General features: G+C 47.3%; 1 protein-coding gene across 1 annotated transcript in view; it reads right to left on the bottom strand.

Annotated features, from left to right (window-relative positions):
- Window positions 1-13,248, bottom strand: part of Kank1 (KN motif and ankyrin repeat domains 1) — a 183,589-nt gene extending 170,341 nt beyond the window's left edge. Inside the window, exon 1 of the mRNA XM_041661269.1 lies at window positions 12,934-13,248. The gene's annotated coding sequence lies outside the window, so the exon portion shown is untranslated. The remainder of the gene's footprint in view (window positions 1-12,933) is intronic.
- Window positions 13,249-16,937: the final 3,689 nt, after the last annotated feature.

Below are 16,937 nucleotides of genomic sequence, written 5' to 3' on the forward strand. Positions count from 1 at the left end.
CAGTCAAGGAGGGTCATTTCCTTGCTTATTCTCAACCATTAGACTAAGTCTCAGGGTGGGTACAGTGGCCTGTTCACTTTGGACCCAAAGCCAAGAAGTGCCCTGCAACAGAGCTCTCGCGGTCATGTGATATAAAAGACGTTGGTTTTAGCCACTGTCTAAGGAAAATGACGCAACCACCTCATTCCCGAAACCAACACAAGGACCAGGAGAGGAATTAGCCCTGCAGCGGTCTGAAGGAATGAGCAGGGGTCAGGTTAACTGTGACAAACAGAAAATAACGTCTGCCTCTCTCCTTTTCCAGTTTCACCTTCTGCCCAGCTGCTCTCGGGGACAAGGAGACAAGAACCTAGTTACCAGTCTGCCTGACCTTTAGAAGACCTTGAGGAAAACAAAAGTGAGTTCACAGAAGATGACAGCCAGCAGGGTCTTTGCACAGGTGTGTGATTAATGTCTAACTGGTAGGGGATAAGACAAAGATCAAGGTTATAAACTTAACTGGCAGGCCAGGCTCCTAGCAAAACCAGGAAATGTAACTGTCTGCCAATGTGATGGGAACTAGAAAGCTTTTTTTTTTTTTTAATTCGAGACAGGGTTTCTTTGTAGCTTTGGAGCCTGTCCTGGAACCCACCCTGTACACCAGACTGTCCTCAAACTCAGAGATCCGCCTGTCTCTGCCTCCCGAGTGTTGGGATTAAAGATGTGTGCCACCACCACCCAGTGGGAAGTAGAAATCTTTTTAAGTGCCTGGTTTGGCTGAACTCCTTAGTCTTAGTGGCTGTCTGGAAATCTGACCAAGGCCTGAAGATTTAAACCGTTCTTTTCTTTAAACAACAATTAAAAAGATCTTGATAAATATTACTTGATCTCTGCCTTAGGGTTTCTATTGGTATGATAAAACACCATAACCAAAAGGAACTTGGGGAGGAAAGGGTTTATTTGTCTTATACTTCCATATTATAGTCCATCATTGAAGGAAGTCAGGACAGGAACACAAGCAGGGCAGGAACCTGGAGGCAGGAGCTGACGCAGAGATCACAGAGGAGTGCTGTTTACTGGCTTGCTCTCCATGGCTTGCTCAGCCTGCTTTCTTATAGAACCCAGGATCATCAGCCCAGGGATGGCCCCAACCACAACGGACTGGGTCCTCCTTGGATTCCTCATCTGAACCCTGTATTTGGCTGAAATGAGGATGCTACCTCTGTCAGCCCTCAAGGAACAAATGTTATAGATCATCATTCTCTCCTTCAACTACAGGCCCAACCACAGGTAAGCAGGGGAGCCAAGAGTTTATTACTTGCGTTTAGGCAGATTCTCCAGAAACACTGTTGCCAACAATGAATGGCTTACACCACTGACCTGGGAAGCCCCATCAAAGCTTCTGCTCAACCTGCAGTCCCCTAGAGTCCCTGTTCCAGTTCCCTCACCCCACAGATCTCAGAATAGTTGTATCAAGCACCAATTTGACTATTCTAAGAAAAAGACCTTATCTTTCCTCAATCCAGGACTCCAGGAATCAGTGCCTTCCACAGTTCCTCAGCAACACTCAGCAACGCTCCCTGTGAGCCTGAGGTCCACAATCCACTACCTCACTCGGCTACTACCCTCAAGGTCTGCAATGAGGTGTAATCGGAGACATAGCTTTTCTTTTGTCCCGACTGCCCAGTTTCAAATAATCACACAAAAACTTATACTAGTTACAGAATGCTCGGCCTATAGCCCAGGCTTATTATTAACTAGTTTATTATTAACCCATTTCTATTCATCTATATTTTGCCACATGGCTCATGGCTTTACCTGTCCTCTAGCGTCTTGTTCCTCTGGCAGCTGCTTGCATCTCTTTGACTCCACCCTTCTTTCTCCCTGTATCTCTGGTTGGCTTTCCCTCCTAGCCTTATTCTGCCTGACTATAGGCCAATTCAGCTTTATTAGAGGAACACATATTCAAAACGTGCAGAAGGATTATCCCACAGCAGTGAGGTAGCCTCACCATTCCCATTTTTCAGACAGATAAAGCCAAAGCAGGTTAAAAGTGCTCAGAGATAGGGGAGAACTCAACAGAAGTGGCCAGCTAGGAAACCATCCCTTACAGCCATTTGTCACTTCTTGAGAGAGTCTACTTCCCTGGTCCATGTGGGCTGGTGAGGGTAGTGGCCCCTTTCTCTGCAGGAAACAAGGCAACCCTTGAGATCTTTTTAGGGAGTCTTTGGAATGGTCCCCACTTCCTGATTGTCCTTCCCAAGTGCTCCCAGCATTCACTCCGAAATCACCAAAAATGTGCTAACCCCCGTCAGTATGACAGTTGTTGAGTTCCTTGTCAAAGACAGAAAAGCAAAGGAAACATGTCCAGCAGAAGAGAGTGGAGTTGAGACTTCAGAGTTCCAAGTGCCCAAGGCCTGCCTTATTCCCAACCAGATCCTCTCAGCCAAAAGCTGGACACCAGTGAGGAGCAGATGAGGAAATGCCGGTCTAGCAAACTGAGAGCCAAGGAGAGAGACGCTCAGATTTGCTGCCACAGGCCTCATCTGAACTGCAATCACAACTCAACAGTGACTCTGTCTGATGGCTCCATCAGATGGGCAGGCTCACAGCAGGCTCAGTTGTCTGGGCAAACCAGAAGTGAGGCTTGTGTTCTTTAAAAGATCCCAAGAAACTGACTGCTACAGTGTATAAAGTCCATGGCCCCTGAACTGTATGGCCCCCTTGGTTTCTAAGTGCAGGAGCCGGTGTGACAGTTTTCCCCACCAGAGCAGCTCTGGTTGGCAGGGACTTGCTAGGTAGGCCAGACTGGTCTTGAACTCACAGAGAGATGCCTCCCTCTGCCTCCCCAGTGCCGGGATTAAAAAAGCTCTTTCTACCAAGTCCTTCATTTTTCGGTGGTTTTGTTGTTATTATTGTTTTTGTTTTCTAACTGGTCACTTTTTACCTTGAGAGGTGAACAGCTGACACAGCTTCCCTCTCTCAAGGAGACACTGAATGTCCCAGTGAGACTTGTGAATCCTTCAGCAGGTAAGATGAACTGGGGAGCCTGTTAAGGGCAGCCTAGTTTCTCCCTTCCTGCAAAGCCATGAGCCAGAGGCTCTACCTGCACCTCCCTATGTTTGTGCCATTCCCAGCACTACCAACAATTCTCAGACCCAACTCTAGAGCCATAACTACCCTCCACTGCCTCCCAAAAGACTCAGTCTCACAGGGTAACCAGCAACAACAAGGCACAGAAAGTTCCATCTGCAGTGGGCTATCTAAATGTCTTCTGATGTTCCCAGGACACCTGCCAGGGCTAATGTTTCCTCCATCCATGTCTCTCCAACATCCTTTCCTTGATAGGGGTTCAGCAAACTACCCCCACTCCCAAGGTCTAGCTCTGAAGGATAAGATGATGTCTCTAGAGACAAAAACCTGATTCTGCACTGATGGAGGAAGGTCATTGGTTAAATAAAAAGAAACTGCTTGGCCCTCATTGGTTAGAAGATAGGTGGGAGGAGTAAACAGAACAGAACACTGGGAGGAAGAGGAAGTGAGCTCAGACTCCACAGCTCTCCTCTCGGGAGCAGACGCCTCAGAGAGACGCCATGCTCCCAGCTCCCAGGCAGACGCAAGCGATGAAGCTCTGACCCAGGATGGACATAGGCTAGAATCTTCCCGGTAAGCGCACCTAGGGGCGCTACACAGATGATTAGAAATGGGCTAAATTAATATGTGAGAATTAGCCTAGAAGAGGCTAGATAGAAATGGGCCAAGCAGTGATTAAATGAATACAGTTTGTGTGTTGTTATTTCGGGCATAAGCTAGCCAGGCAGCCGGGGTGCTGGGGACGCAGCCCCGCCGCCCTTATTACTACACTGCACCCCAAGTTGAAGCACAGATTCCCTCTTACATAGCCTAGGATTTACACTCACCAACCGACAGGGACACTCCTCACAAGTATGTCACAGGCATTTCAGATCACAGGCATCCATTCCTTGCTCATACTAATTTCCAAGGGCCAAGGGAATACATGAACGAATTAGCACCAGTTGAACACTAACAGTGAATGGCATTCTTTTTTTTTTTAACCTTATTTGATGTGCATTGGTATAAAGGTGTCAGATGCCCTGGAACTGGAGTTACCGACAGTTGTGAACTGCCATGTGGGTGCTGGGAATTGAACCTGGGTCCTCTGGAAGAGCAGCCAGTGCTCTAAATCGTTGAGCCATCTCTCCAGCTCCATGCATGGCACTCTTAAAGAGGCACAAGTCCTTAAAAAGAACCAACTGAAGTTGAGTGGTGGTGGCACACACCTTTGATCCCAGCACTCAGGCTGCAGAGGCAGGTGGCTCTCTGTGAGTTCAAAGCCAGACCTGGTCTACAGAGTTCCAGGGAAGCCCAGGACTACATAGAGGAAGAAACAAACAAACAAAATCAAACAGAGAAGACAAAACAGGAGTCCTGAAGTTGAAGGAAAAAATTCAAAATAGCCCCCAGGAAATGAATCAAAGCATGCTAAACACTGACACCACAGGTTACATTCTTGTAGCAAAGTGCTCCTTTTTCCAAGCAGGATCAAAAACTCCATGCCTTAGATTCTTTCTGACATCACCTGGCCTGAGTTGGCAAGCCCCACCCTCTGTAAAAATCTCCAGCCCTTTCTCCTATCCTCCTATGTTCCTCCACTGTCTTCCATTCCCATTCCACAGCCATTGTCCCCTGGAAAAACGTCACCTCAGGAAGCAAAAATCAATGAATTAATTGAGCACAGTATAAAAGTTGAAATTGTATGAGTATGGGCTTTCACACATATCTAACAACATACTGAATATCATACTCTTAGAATTAGTTGGGTTTAGCTAATAAATTTCTATTCTTTCAATTTTGATTAGATACAAACGTCTTGAAAACAATGAAAAAACAAGGTGAATTTTGTAGTATGGAGAAGCAGATATAAATAACCAATACAAGGCCTCCTGGTGGTTGGCTGGGTGTTTGGTTTTGAGGCAGGGTTTCATTGGCCCAGAACTCACGATTCCACGAAATGCTGGGTATGAGGGACTCCTTAACTGCTTTGGTTTCTGTTTCATTATGCTAAAAAGTAAAAAGAATATGAACCTTTTGGGGTTCTTGTCTTCCTCATCTGGAAAATTCAACAGCATGCGCTTACACAGCTAAAATAAGGCCATAGACAACTGTAAACATCGGCAAGAATATAAAAGCGGGGCCACTGGAACTCAAACACCAATATCCGGAGCAGACACTAGCAAAGTCACTTTGGCCAGTTTCTACGCCAGTTCAGCTCCAGGCCCAACCATCCTATTCCTAGACATGTTTCCAACACAGATGCCCACGTACATTCAACAACAATAAAAATAGCACAAAACTGTTTCACAACACTTTCCTCCCTATGGCTATGATGAAAACACGGGCGGGAAGAGTCTGTTTGCTCTTACATTTCCAGGTACCAGTTTATCACTGAGGGAAGTCAGGGCAGGAACCTGAAAGCAGGAACTAAAGCAGAGGTCATGGTTACCGCTCACTCCTCTGGCTTGCTCATCTACTTTTCTTTTCTTTTTTCCATTTTTTTATTGAGAAAAGGAGAAAAAAAAAAACAAGTTTCCACCTCCTCCCAGCCTCCCATTTCCCTCCCCCTCCTCCCACCCTTCTCCCCCTCCCCCCACACCTCTCCCCCTCCCTCTCCAGTCCAAAGAGCAGTCAGGGTTCCCTGCCCTGTGGTAAGTCCTAGGTCCTCCCCTCTCCGTCCATTTCTAGGAAGGTGAACATCCAAACTGGCTAGGCTCCCACAGAGCCAGCACATTACGTAGGTTCAACCTGTTAGGTTTCAAACCTGGGACAAATGGCTGAAGTGCCTACTTAACAAATCAAAGTGAGGGGCTGGAGAGATGGCTCAGCGGTTAAGAGCATTGCCTGCTCTTCCAAAGGTACCGAGTTCAATTCCCAGCAACCACATGGTGGCTCACAACCATCTGTAATGAGGTCTGGTGCCCTCTTCTGGCCTGTAGGCATACACACAGACAGAACATTGTATACGTAATAAATAAATATTAAAAAAAAAAAAACAACAACAAATCAAAGTGAACCTCAGGCTCTCCCAGCATCCCTCAGTCCCTACTTGTTACAGGGCCCTCCTGGCTGACACACCCTACCCGCTACCTTAAACTTCTCCAGTCCAGAGGCTGCGCTGCCCTTCCCCATGTAATCCAATCATTTTGGTTCCCTGTTCTTCTTGTACCCTTGGGTCTCCCAGCTGCTACACCTAGTTCCTCTCTCTCTCCTCCTCTCCCCCCCCCTCACATGACCCAGTTCAGTCTAGTTATGTCCACTCTGGACTCTCCCAGATGTCCCTGTCTCTGCCTCTGCCTGTGTTCTCCCACACAGCTACCATAAATATTCTCCACCATACCCAGGAGCAGGCCTTTCCTTGCCGTTTTATTTTTATTTTTTCATTCATCTAGTGCCAAAACCCAGGTCCAATCATATCCTTTCCTTTTTATTTCCTTTTTTTTTATTAACAACCCAGGACCACCTGCCTAAGAATGGTGCTGCCCACAGTGGGCTGGGCCCTCCTCCATCAATTACCAATCAAATACTCACAGACATGCACAGGGCAATCTGAGGAGGCAACTCCTCAACTGAAGCCCCCTCTTCCCAAGTGTATCAGGTGGACAAGACTAGTCATCACGACAGTATTATTCATATTAGCCTCAAAGGCCACCACCCATGTCATCCACAGGAAGATGACAAAGAGTAGGACATTCAAAATATAGAGCACAAGACAGCAACAAGCATGAACTACAGTGGAGATTAATCTTAGGAATAGAACACAGAGGGAGAAAAACCAGGCATGGAAGGTCATTGTAGGAGTAGGAGACTGTTTCCTGACTGCTCAGACCCAAATAATCACACAGAAACTATATTAGTTACAACACGGCTTGGCCAATGACTCAAGCATATTTCTAGCTAGCTCTTATATCTTGAATGAACCCCTTTCTATTAATCTGTGTATTGCCACAAGGCTGTGGCTTACTGGTAAGGTTCTGGTGTCTGTCTCCTTTGGCAGCTACATGGCATCTCCTTGACTCGTTTTACATCTCTGTTCAGATTTCCCACCTGGGCTTTGCTCTGCTAAGCCTTTGACCGAAACAGCTTTATTCATTAACCAATGGTAATAAAAACATATTCACAGCATACAGAGGGGAATCCCACATCAGGTTGTGCCCTGTGATACTATGTACATAAAATTCAAAGTGGGCAAAATTAATTTAGATATCAGCAGTAAGAGTAGTGATGATAAGGGGCTACAATACAAAGATGCTTGGCTTGACCTATGGCTTCCTTGGGAAAAGGAAGAGAGGGGGCATTGGGTGATAAAGGAGAGGCAATCCCAACCCACTGCTTTCCAGCCAAGGGCAGGCATGGTAGTCCGAGGCAAGAGCCTCTCCAGCCAGGAGACTCTGTCACAAACTGGGGGAGGGGTAGTGCATAGAGAGAGACAAAATAGCACAGAGACAGAAAACCCATTACTAAGAGACCTAAACTGAAATGCAAATATCAACAAATCTGAGCTTATATTCTTGTCTCAAATCAAGCCAACATTTATATTTTAAGACTGTAAGTGGTTTTTCTGCAGCGTGTCAAGGCAGACCAACAAGAACAGCAGTTCTGCACTCCTCGGGGCTCAGCTAATACAAACAGGATTAGTGTGTCTTCAGAGACCTAGAGTAAGCTCCACTGCCCAATTCCATTAACTAAATGAAATTTTTTTTAAAGCCACCTTCTTCTGAGCTACAGGGCTCCTGACACCACGCTGTAATTGTTTCCAATGAACTGATTGCTTCTGTAATGAAATTAGCATGAGGATGCTCTATTAACAAGCCCTTCTGCGTGCACAAGAAGCTTAGAGCTGGGCCGGTCCCAAGGGTCTTCACACTGAGAATAGCATTTGCTGCGAGCATCCATCATTCAAATGCAAAGCACAAGACTGGAAAAAGCAAACAGGTGTAAGCTGAAAGCCTAAGTGTGAAATAAAATCTATCAGGTGGTGCTGCTGGCTCTTCTCAGGACCCCACCTGCCTGGGCAAAGACAACTGCTACTCCAGTGCCTGGGGAAAGGGGGGGGGGGGTCACAGGAGCCTCAAAGTCAGCTCCCCTCACCCAAGCCAATTCCATTGTTCTTTTTTGTTGCCTCTTCCAAAAACCGCGATGCACAGTCAACAAACCTGGGCTCCCTACATCACCAGAGTTTTGTAAAGGACGAAATACTTTACATAAAAATATAAAGACAACTAGAGAAATTAAAGCTAGCAAGAAATAGATGGATAGATAGATGATAGATAGATAGATAGATAGATAGATAGAGAGATAGGTAATAAAATTGTAAGAGAGAAGCGAGTGGGGCAGTGATATCAATTCCATTGCTTCCTGGAAGTAGGGGGGTCGCAAATCTGCGACATCAAATATAAAAGATAAACAGTTTTATAAGGTGGCAAATGTTTTGACACCCTTACTACCTCATCCCTTGATGTCTGTGCAGCTGTTAAAGCACAGATATTACCTAACTTTTGAGAGTGGGCTGTAAAGGGAGTTTCCACGTGCTTTGCGTGGGTGCTGGCTGGAGGGCTGGTTTTCAGTGCAGACTCAAAGGCTGCTTTGGGAGAAGAGTGATGTGTGAACCTGACTCTAGGAAAATCAAATTATCATCTGTGATAAGGGCGGGCATTCTCAGTCGGTTTGTTCATATAGCCTTGCTATATGCCAGCCCACACTGCAGATCTCCTGAATTGAATTCATTAAAGTCCTCTCTCTCTCTCTCTCTCTCTCTCTCTCTCTCTCTCTCTCTCTCTTTGTCCCTTCCACTCTCCCTCACTGGAGAATTCCCAACTAACCCATGGGGGAAACCCACCCTACTCACCCTGCATGTGCAAAGCTCAACTACATGGGGTACCATGCTAAGTCATCATGGAGACAAATGAAGTCACCTTGTGTGCCCTCCCAGCACTAGTCAATACTGAGTCCAGCCTCCCTTCAGATACCCAAGACCTTCCAGAGAAACTCAAGCCCTAGCTGGGAGTGGCAGTATAACGTCCTCAGCAAGATTGCCCTGTTCCTAGCCTTAGAAATAGATGCCGTGCCCTCTGGGATCAGAGAGAAGGGATGAGTTTTGGTTTTCACTTTCAACTTTTTGTTGTCTGCCCTAACTGCACTGGGAAATTTGAAATCTTAAAATTCAGAATTTAGAAATAGCTCAGACAGAGTACCGCCTCCTCTGCTAGGGCATACTTGATCAACGGAGCAAGTTTAGCTCGTATAACCTTCACAACAAACTCTAGGAAGATGATTTGTTATCCCTGTGTGGTTTTGTTTGTTTTGTTTTTTTTTTATTTGGAGACAGGTGTCTCTCTCCCAGACCAGCCTTGAACTCATGACCAGTCCAACATTCTGAGTCTCTGGGACTACAGCCTACTTACCCATTTCACAGAAGGGAAAGTGAAGCCTAGAGCAGTTCCTTAGCTCCTCAAAGGCTCGTAGAGCAAGCAACAGGTCCTACATTCCAGCCAGGGGATCTGGGCTTAGAACAACAGTATTTACTTACATGGGCAGGCTGGCTTGACAGTCACAAATCCATGAACAAAGGTGGTAATCTCAAACTACCATTCAAATGGCCCACATGTCCAGCGGCACTGGCACCTAACTTCTACAGCTCTGCTTACCTGAGCTTCTGGTTCTCAAGGCACAGTCCCCTGCCTGTCACCCAGATCCCTGATACCTGCCCCCAGTCTCTGAGAATGAGCCACTGGGAGCCCACTGCAGGCAGGTCTAACCCCTGCCTCCTATTCTGGCTCTGTACCTTTTGTGCCTCCCCACTTGCTATGTACGCAGGCTTTCTCCATCAGGACCCTGCATGTCATAGCAATATAATCATTATTTACCAAACTTAGGATATCACTTTACTCACCAGCTCTCCCATTAGGGAAACTTCCACTTAATTCCAGTGGGGAAAAAAAAGAAGCTGCAAGCTCCAGCTACAGGAAGCAGCCGCACATGGACCCCAGTTTCTCCAGTCCTCACCAGGAGCCCCCACAGTGCTGGTGGGCAGCAAGGAACCGGCTCTCTTCCTAGAATCTCGAGCGTGGCTCTGCCTTTCTGTGGGCTCTGCGATTTAGCATCTTCTTGAAAAACAGCAGAGTCCCACATCACTTCTACTGTCCCAGAAGCCGACAGTGCCTGTCTGCCCATTGTGCAGCTCCCTAAAGATGCTCAAAGAGTTTCCTCACTTCCCCCACGATCCCTTGAAGGTCAGCCCAAGACTGACAAGTCTTAGAAACCACTCCTGAGCATCCACCGCAAACACCAAATAGATAAACATCAGATCGACAGCTCAGCTGTCCTGAGCTGGATTTTGCCCGACTTTAAATTTTTACATATTCTTCCTGGACAAATAAAACAAACCGCTTTAAGGTAAGTAGATCCTTCTTTTGTCTCCTAAAGCCCTGGCTCAGAGCCTTTGCCACAATGTATCGAACAAAGAAAAACTGAACGTGGCTGTTCAATGAAATTGCAATTTAGTCTATTTAGAAGGAGGATATTAGGGTCAACCTCATCATTAACTTCAGAAATAGCATTTCAACCCACAAGAGACCCTCTCGCTCTGCTTTATTAACAATTAGAGATTTCTTTACTCAAGTCCATACTACGTTCTGAGGTCCCTCGGCTTTACAGGGAGCCATGCAACAAGGATTCAGAGACTTGCAAAGGAGAAGCCCCAGCTACTAAATAACCAAGAATGAGAGAAAAAAATTACTCACAAAGGTCATTTCTGCAGCAGTACATACCATTCCAAAGAATAACATCCCCAACAGCAGGAATGATAGGTGATTAGCAAGAAAACATACCCCAGCATCATCCCAGTGCCTAAGCTGGACGTGGTAGCTCACCTCCGCAATCCCAGCACTTTTGCTAGACAGTGAGTTTGAGGCCAGCCTGGGCTAGATGAGATCCTATGTCAATTCACACACACACACACACGCACACGCACACACACAAAAGGTTTCATATTTTGATAACAATACTCAAAACAATTAAAATATAATGTTTAAGGAACACCACAAAAGTATTAGACTTGTGACTTCAAATGAACAGAGGACACTGTTACAAGCCTCCTATTTAACTGTAGTTTAAGGCCAGTATAAAGCTCACGCACACTGCTGATAGAAGTACAATCTAAAAAAGAAAAAACTACTTTGGAAATCTATTTGACATTATCATGTATGTCCAAACACTCGCTTAGAGACCCTAACTTGACTCCTATTCCCAACATATGTGTATATACATATGCAAGTATGCAGACTCAAAGTCCCAATTGCCACAGAAACTGTTACAATCCTAAAATGGCTAGTGGGGACAGTGGAATACTACACTGTCGTTAAAAGGAACCCAAAGCTTTGCTTTCTCCCCATTGAGACCCTTCCCCCCTCATCTTCCCTGGAAGAAAACCCCTTATGATCTCCAGAATTCACAGAATTATTAACCTAGTTTCTGAGGTACTTTCTTCCCAGCTAGTCTGGGCAACATTTTCAATGTACTTTTAGGTGCTGGGAGTGGAGCCCAGTGGTAGAATTTAGCATGCTTGAGGCTCTGAGTTGGAGCCCCAGGACTAAAAACAAACAATCCTTGCTTTTAAATGTGAAGATCACACACACACACTCGTAAACTCTCTCCTTAGTGCACATGCATGCTCTCTGATTCCTTCCAGTTCCCATCACCACCGCCGCAGAACTCACTTTGGCTACAGTAACTCAGTCAACTATAGCAACTGGAGGAGGCAACCCTAGGGCTCAGAAAGATCAAAACCAAAGGCCCCTGGACGCTGGCGACTAAATGAATTCCCCTTCCTAGAGCACAGGCAAGACACACTCCTCCATGTTCACACTTTTTAATCTTACCTGCAGGCGCCCAGCTCAGCACCTTTCCCAAAATGTAACCGTAAAACAACCAAAGTTTGAACAGTTGTCTTCTCACTCATTATCTGTCCCCTTCCGATGGGTGAAAGGCCAAGGGGGTCGAAAGAGCGAATGGCTGCAGGGGGATGGAGGGCGGCTAAGGTTTTTGTGGGGAGGTGGGGGTCAAGGAAATTCTTTCGGCTAGCGTTGATGATGACATAATTTTATAATTATATTAAAAGTCAATGACTCGTGAATTTTAAAAGGTATATTGATATTGTTTATTACATCTCAACTTTTTAAATTAAGCCTAAATAGATTAAACGTGGAGGGGCCCAACAACTTACTGGAGAGCTATGTACGTACGAGAACAAGATTAACAACTAAGTACCGTATAAAAATTAACTTGAACAAACTAACCTTAACTAAATAAGCAAGGAGGCTTAGGATCTCACCTAGTCCAGGTGACGACCAAGGTCACTAATCTAGGGGATCAGCATTCCTGATTAGTCTCCGACTCTCGGTCTGATTGCACACATTAATAAAATGAGCCGATCCTCAGAAAAGAAGTGCGGAAAGCAAGCGCTGGGGGACGCCACAGAACGTTGTCAACGCGAACGACAGGGCCTGCGCCGGGTCAGCTAACTGAGCGCAGTCAGCTCCTGCCCGACCGCCCGCGAAAAGTTGCCTTTGAGAGTTGCAAAGGGACCGAGTGAGGAGACCAGACTCAGCAGCCCTGGCGGCCAGGGAGCGCGGGGTTCCCCACGTGCCTGCGCGACCAAGTGTGTCTCGGGACGCTGCCACCCGCCCTACTGGACCTGACACCGCAGGCCCTCAGGAACCCACGCCGGTCCCTGAGCTTAGGGCGGTCCCTGAAGGCCGCGCCCGACCCCTCCCCCACGCCCAGACCCTGCAACACCAGTAGGGCCACCTGCCGCTCCAGGACCAGGATAAAGAGGTCCTAATCGCCGCTCCCTCCAGCCAGCCAGTCTGCCGATCTTACCCCGAGACGCTTCGGAAAAGGGTGCTGCGCCGCACCCCGACTCCAAAAGGCTGGGCAGGTACCCAAAGGCCAGCGCGCCCCACTCCGGGTCGGAAGGCGCCGCCCCCTCGAGCGCCAGCGGTGATCCCAGGCGGCTGCTAGCTGAGGCAACCCCACCGACCTCCCCGGAGCAATCCCACGGCCAGTGTCGCCGTGCGCCCCAGCACGCACCAAGAGTGCGAGGCTAGGCACCGGGCTAGCTCGGGAATGGGTCGGAGCCCAAGCGCCCCAGATCGTCCCTGCAGGGGACAGAAGCGCAAAGCTGCCACAAATCACCTCCAGCGCGGCTGGTCTGGAGCTGGCGCAGGGCGGGCGGCTGGCTGGGCGGGACCGGGAAGTGCGGGGCGGGGCCTCAGGCAGCGCCAGAATCAAACTCCAGTTGCGCTACGAGCTTGGAGCCGGATCCTGCAGCGCCGCGCACCAGTTCACCAAGGCTACCCAGAGTCACCGAGTGTAGGGACACAAGGGCAGGGGCAGCCCAGGCAAGGCTTTGATCGGGAAGTCGTCCGTAGCCCAGCGCGCTTTGTACCGAGGAGCCACCGTGGAGAGCCCAGTGCGCCTGCGCGCCGCTGCGACTTTTCCAGGCGCACCTCCGCACCTCTGGTTCCTTCTGGCCCGCACGACCCTCCCATTCGCCGGGAGTGAACTATCCTTCCCGGGAGGGCCCTTGGTGCAGGCAAGTTATCGCCCAGGAGAGCTGGGCGCGCCAGGTTTAAGTTAACACCCCAGTAGTGCCTGTGTGCGGTGCCGCTGAGACGTTGGTTTGGGAACCTGGATGGATTAGGGAACTCGAGCTCGCGAGTCTTCAACAGGGCCTCTCTGGAGCGTTTGGAAACTTCCAGCCAACCAGGACGCCACAGGGACCTAAGTATATTCTTCCCAGCACCTCGCGAAGTCTGGCGTCCTAAGTGACTTGACCTGACTTCAGGGTGTGGAGGCCATGAAAGAAGTTTGTTGTCCTAAAACCTTCATCTGGAGCAAGGGCAAGAGATCCGCAAGAGATGAGCTAGGGACTGAGGCTCTTTTAAGAAGGTGCTTAGGGATAGGAAGGCCGAGTAGCCAGTTAAAACTGCCGGGGTGCAAAGTCTGGAGCCAGAAGGATCAGGGGTTCTAAGTCATTCTCTGCTACATAGCATATCCCAAGCCAGCCTGGGCTACATGAAAAACGGGTGTAACCAAAATAAACATAACTCCAGCTGTGGAAGCTCTGATTGTCTGGATGGGAGGCTCTTGACCCCCCCCCCATGAGGGCGAGCGCGCGCGCTCGCGCACACACACACACAGCCCGTGAGCCAAGTGGACCTTACCCACATCTCATTATTTGTCTGTTAACTGTTTCGAGAAGAGCCTGAGGTTGTGCGGAGAAAGGCTCACCCTGGAGAGAAGCTGCAAACTAAAGCTTCCTTGGTTTACCCGGAAACACTCCTGTGAATTCCTCAAACGACTGCCCCTCCCCCAGGTCAGGTGATTAGAACAAGCAAACAACCCAGAATGCTCATTTTTCTCAGCACTTTCCTGCTCTCTGGGTGACAGAGAGAAAAATCATTGCCTCCTGGGGCCCTCAGTTTCTACATCGGTTAATAGGGCCCTTGGATTCAGGAGACGGCCTCGCGCATCTCTCTTGCTCTAGTGCCGCCTTGCTCTGAATCAGAAGCACTGGGATTGGGATGTCCTCAACTGGCTAGCTAGACAACTCAATCTGAGAACTCTAAACTCAGGAAGTAACAGCACTGAGGTACAGGTGAACCTGGGATTGGATGATGGAGGGAGACAGTTGAACCATTCAACCAGAAGTTGGGTGATTTGGGCAGAAGTAGACTTAGCCAAGCATTCTTAGAAAAGATTTCAAATGGACCTTTGGGGGTGATTTTTGTTTTGTTTTGTTTTGTTTGTTTTTTGAGACAAGATTTCTCTGTGTAACAATCCTAACTGTCCTAGAACTAGCTCTTGTAGACCAGGCTGGCTTTGAACTCAGAGATCTGCCTGCCTCTGCCTCCCGAGTGCTGGGATTAAAGGCATGTGCCACCACTACCTGGCTGGGAGTGATTTTTTAAAGATTAATTTTTGTTTTAAAATTCTGTGCATTGTGTTGAGGAATATTCCTTCACATTGTGTGAAGAGGTATCACTGTGATTGGTTTAATAAAGAGCTGAATGGCCAAAGGATAGGCAGGACGAGGTCAGGTGGAACTTCTAGGGACAGAGAAGTCTCAGGAAGAAGAAAGGCAGAGTACCCAGCCAGATGCAAAGGAAGCAGGACATGCAGGAGGAGAGGTAAAAGCCACAAGCCATGTGACAGCACACAGAAGAACAGACATGAGTTAACTTAAGTCATAAGAGGGAGTTAGAAATAAGCCTAAAATAGGCAGTGGTGGGGCACAACTTTAATCCCAGTGCTCAGGAGACAGAGGCAGGTAGATCTCTGAGTTTGAGGCCGGTCTGGTCAACAGAGCAAGTTCCAAGACACCAGAACTGCTACACACAGGAAAATCCTGCCAAATAAATAAATAAATACAAAACAAGCCTAAACTAAGGCCGAGCTTTCATAATTAATAGGTCTCTCTGTCATGATTTGGGACTGGTAATCTGTTTACAGAAGTTCCTGTGCTGCCTGGTCCCTCAGTTGTTCAGTCCTAAATAAACACACAGAGGTTTACATTAATTATAAACTGTTTGGCCTATTGCTCACACGTATTACTAATTAGCTCTTACAACTTAAAGTAACCAATAATTTTTATCTATGTTTAGCCATGTGACTTGGTACCTTTTCTCAGTAAGGCATTTTCATCTTGTTTCCTTGGTCTGGTAGCACCACTTATACTTCCTACCTGGCTACCAGCCAATCAGCATTTTGTTAAACCAATATGAGTGACAAATCTTTACAGTGTACAAGAGCATTGTCCCACAGCACTTCCCCTTTTTCCTTTTCAAAACAAGAAGCCTGAATCTAATCTCTTTTGTTTAGCTTTTCTCCTGACCATTATCCATAACAACTTGTAACCAACACTCTGAACAAAGACAAACATCCATAATCAATTTTTTTGGGAATGTGGGCACAGTTTTCTAGGCTATTATTAATAACAATTGGAATTCATGCAATAGCAGTCCAAGAAAGCCTGCTACAGTGGTACGTGGTGTGTGTGTGTGTGTGTGTGAGAGAGAGAGAGAGAGAGAGAGACAGAGAGAGAGAGAGAGAGAGAGAGAGAGAGATTGTGGGCAGGTGCCTGAGGAGGCCAAAATTGTCAACTTCCCTGGAGCTGGAAATACAGGTAGTTGGAAACCAAATTGCTGGGACCCAAACTTGAGTCCTTCAGAAGACCCACATGCTCTAGCCTTCGAGCCACTCCACTAGCACAAGAACTTCGGGGTTCTTAAAATCACAAGGGGAACTCATTTGTTTTGTGGTAAATGAGCTTTTCCATGATGATGACCTAGAATTGCTTCTGCCAGGACTGCTTCAAGTTTGTGTTTGGGTTTTTTTTCTGTTTGTTTGTCTTATTTTGTTTTCTGAGACAACTCTTGCTCTGTAGCCCAGGCTAAACTTGAACCTGAGAGGTCTTTCCGCATCAATATTCAGAGTGTTGGAATTTCAAGTGTGAGTCAACACTGGCTCCTTTTAAGGCTGCTTTAAGCCATTTTATCTAAGCTTACAAGGGCCAGGAGTATTTTTGCCTTTTTTCTTAACTTTGACGTACACACAGTGTCTGAATAATCGACAGATCAGGAAGTTTCAGACTGCTCGGCGTGGCTTGTAAGAGCTAGGTCTTATACAGCATGCCCAGGTGTGTACCAAGCAGTGCATGTGGTGACAGTGTAGACACTGAGCTCCCACCATGCTTGCTCTTGTGATTTCAGCCAGGACTGTGGATATCCCCAGTGAATACTGTACAACATTGATCTAGCACAGTGGTTCTCAACCTGTGGGTCATGACCCTTTTGGAGACTGAATGACCCTTTCTTTCATAA

This window comes from Microtus oregoni, unplaced genomic scaffold (assembly GCF_018167655.1).
Source record: "Microtus oregoni isolate MIOR12 unplaced genomic scaffold, Mior012 000012F_ref0000307, whole genome shotgun sequence".
NCBI classification, from domain to species: domain Eukaryota; kingdom Metazoa; phylum Chordata; class Mammalia; order Rodentia; family Cricetidae; genus Microtus; species Microtus oregoni.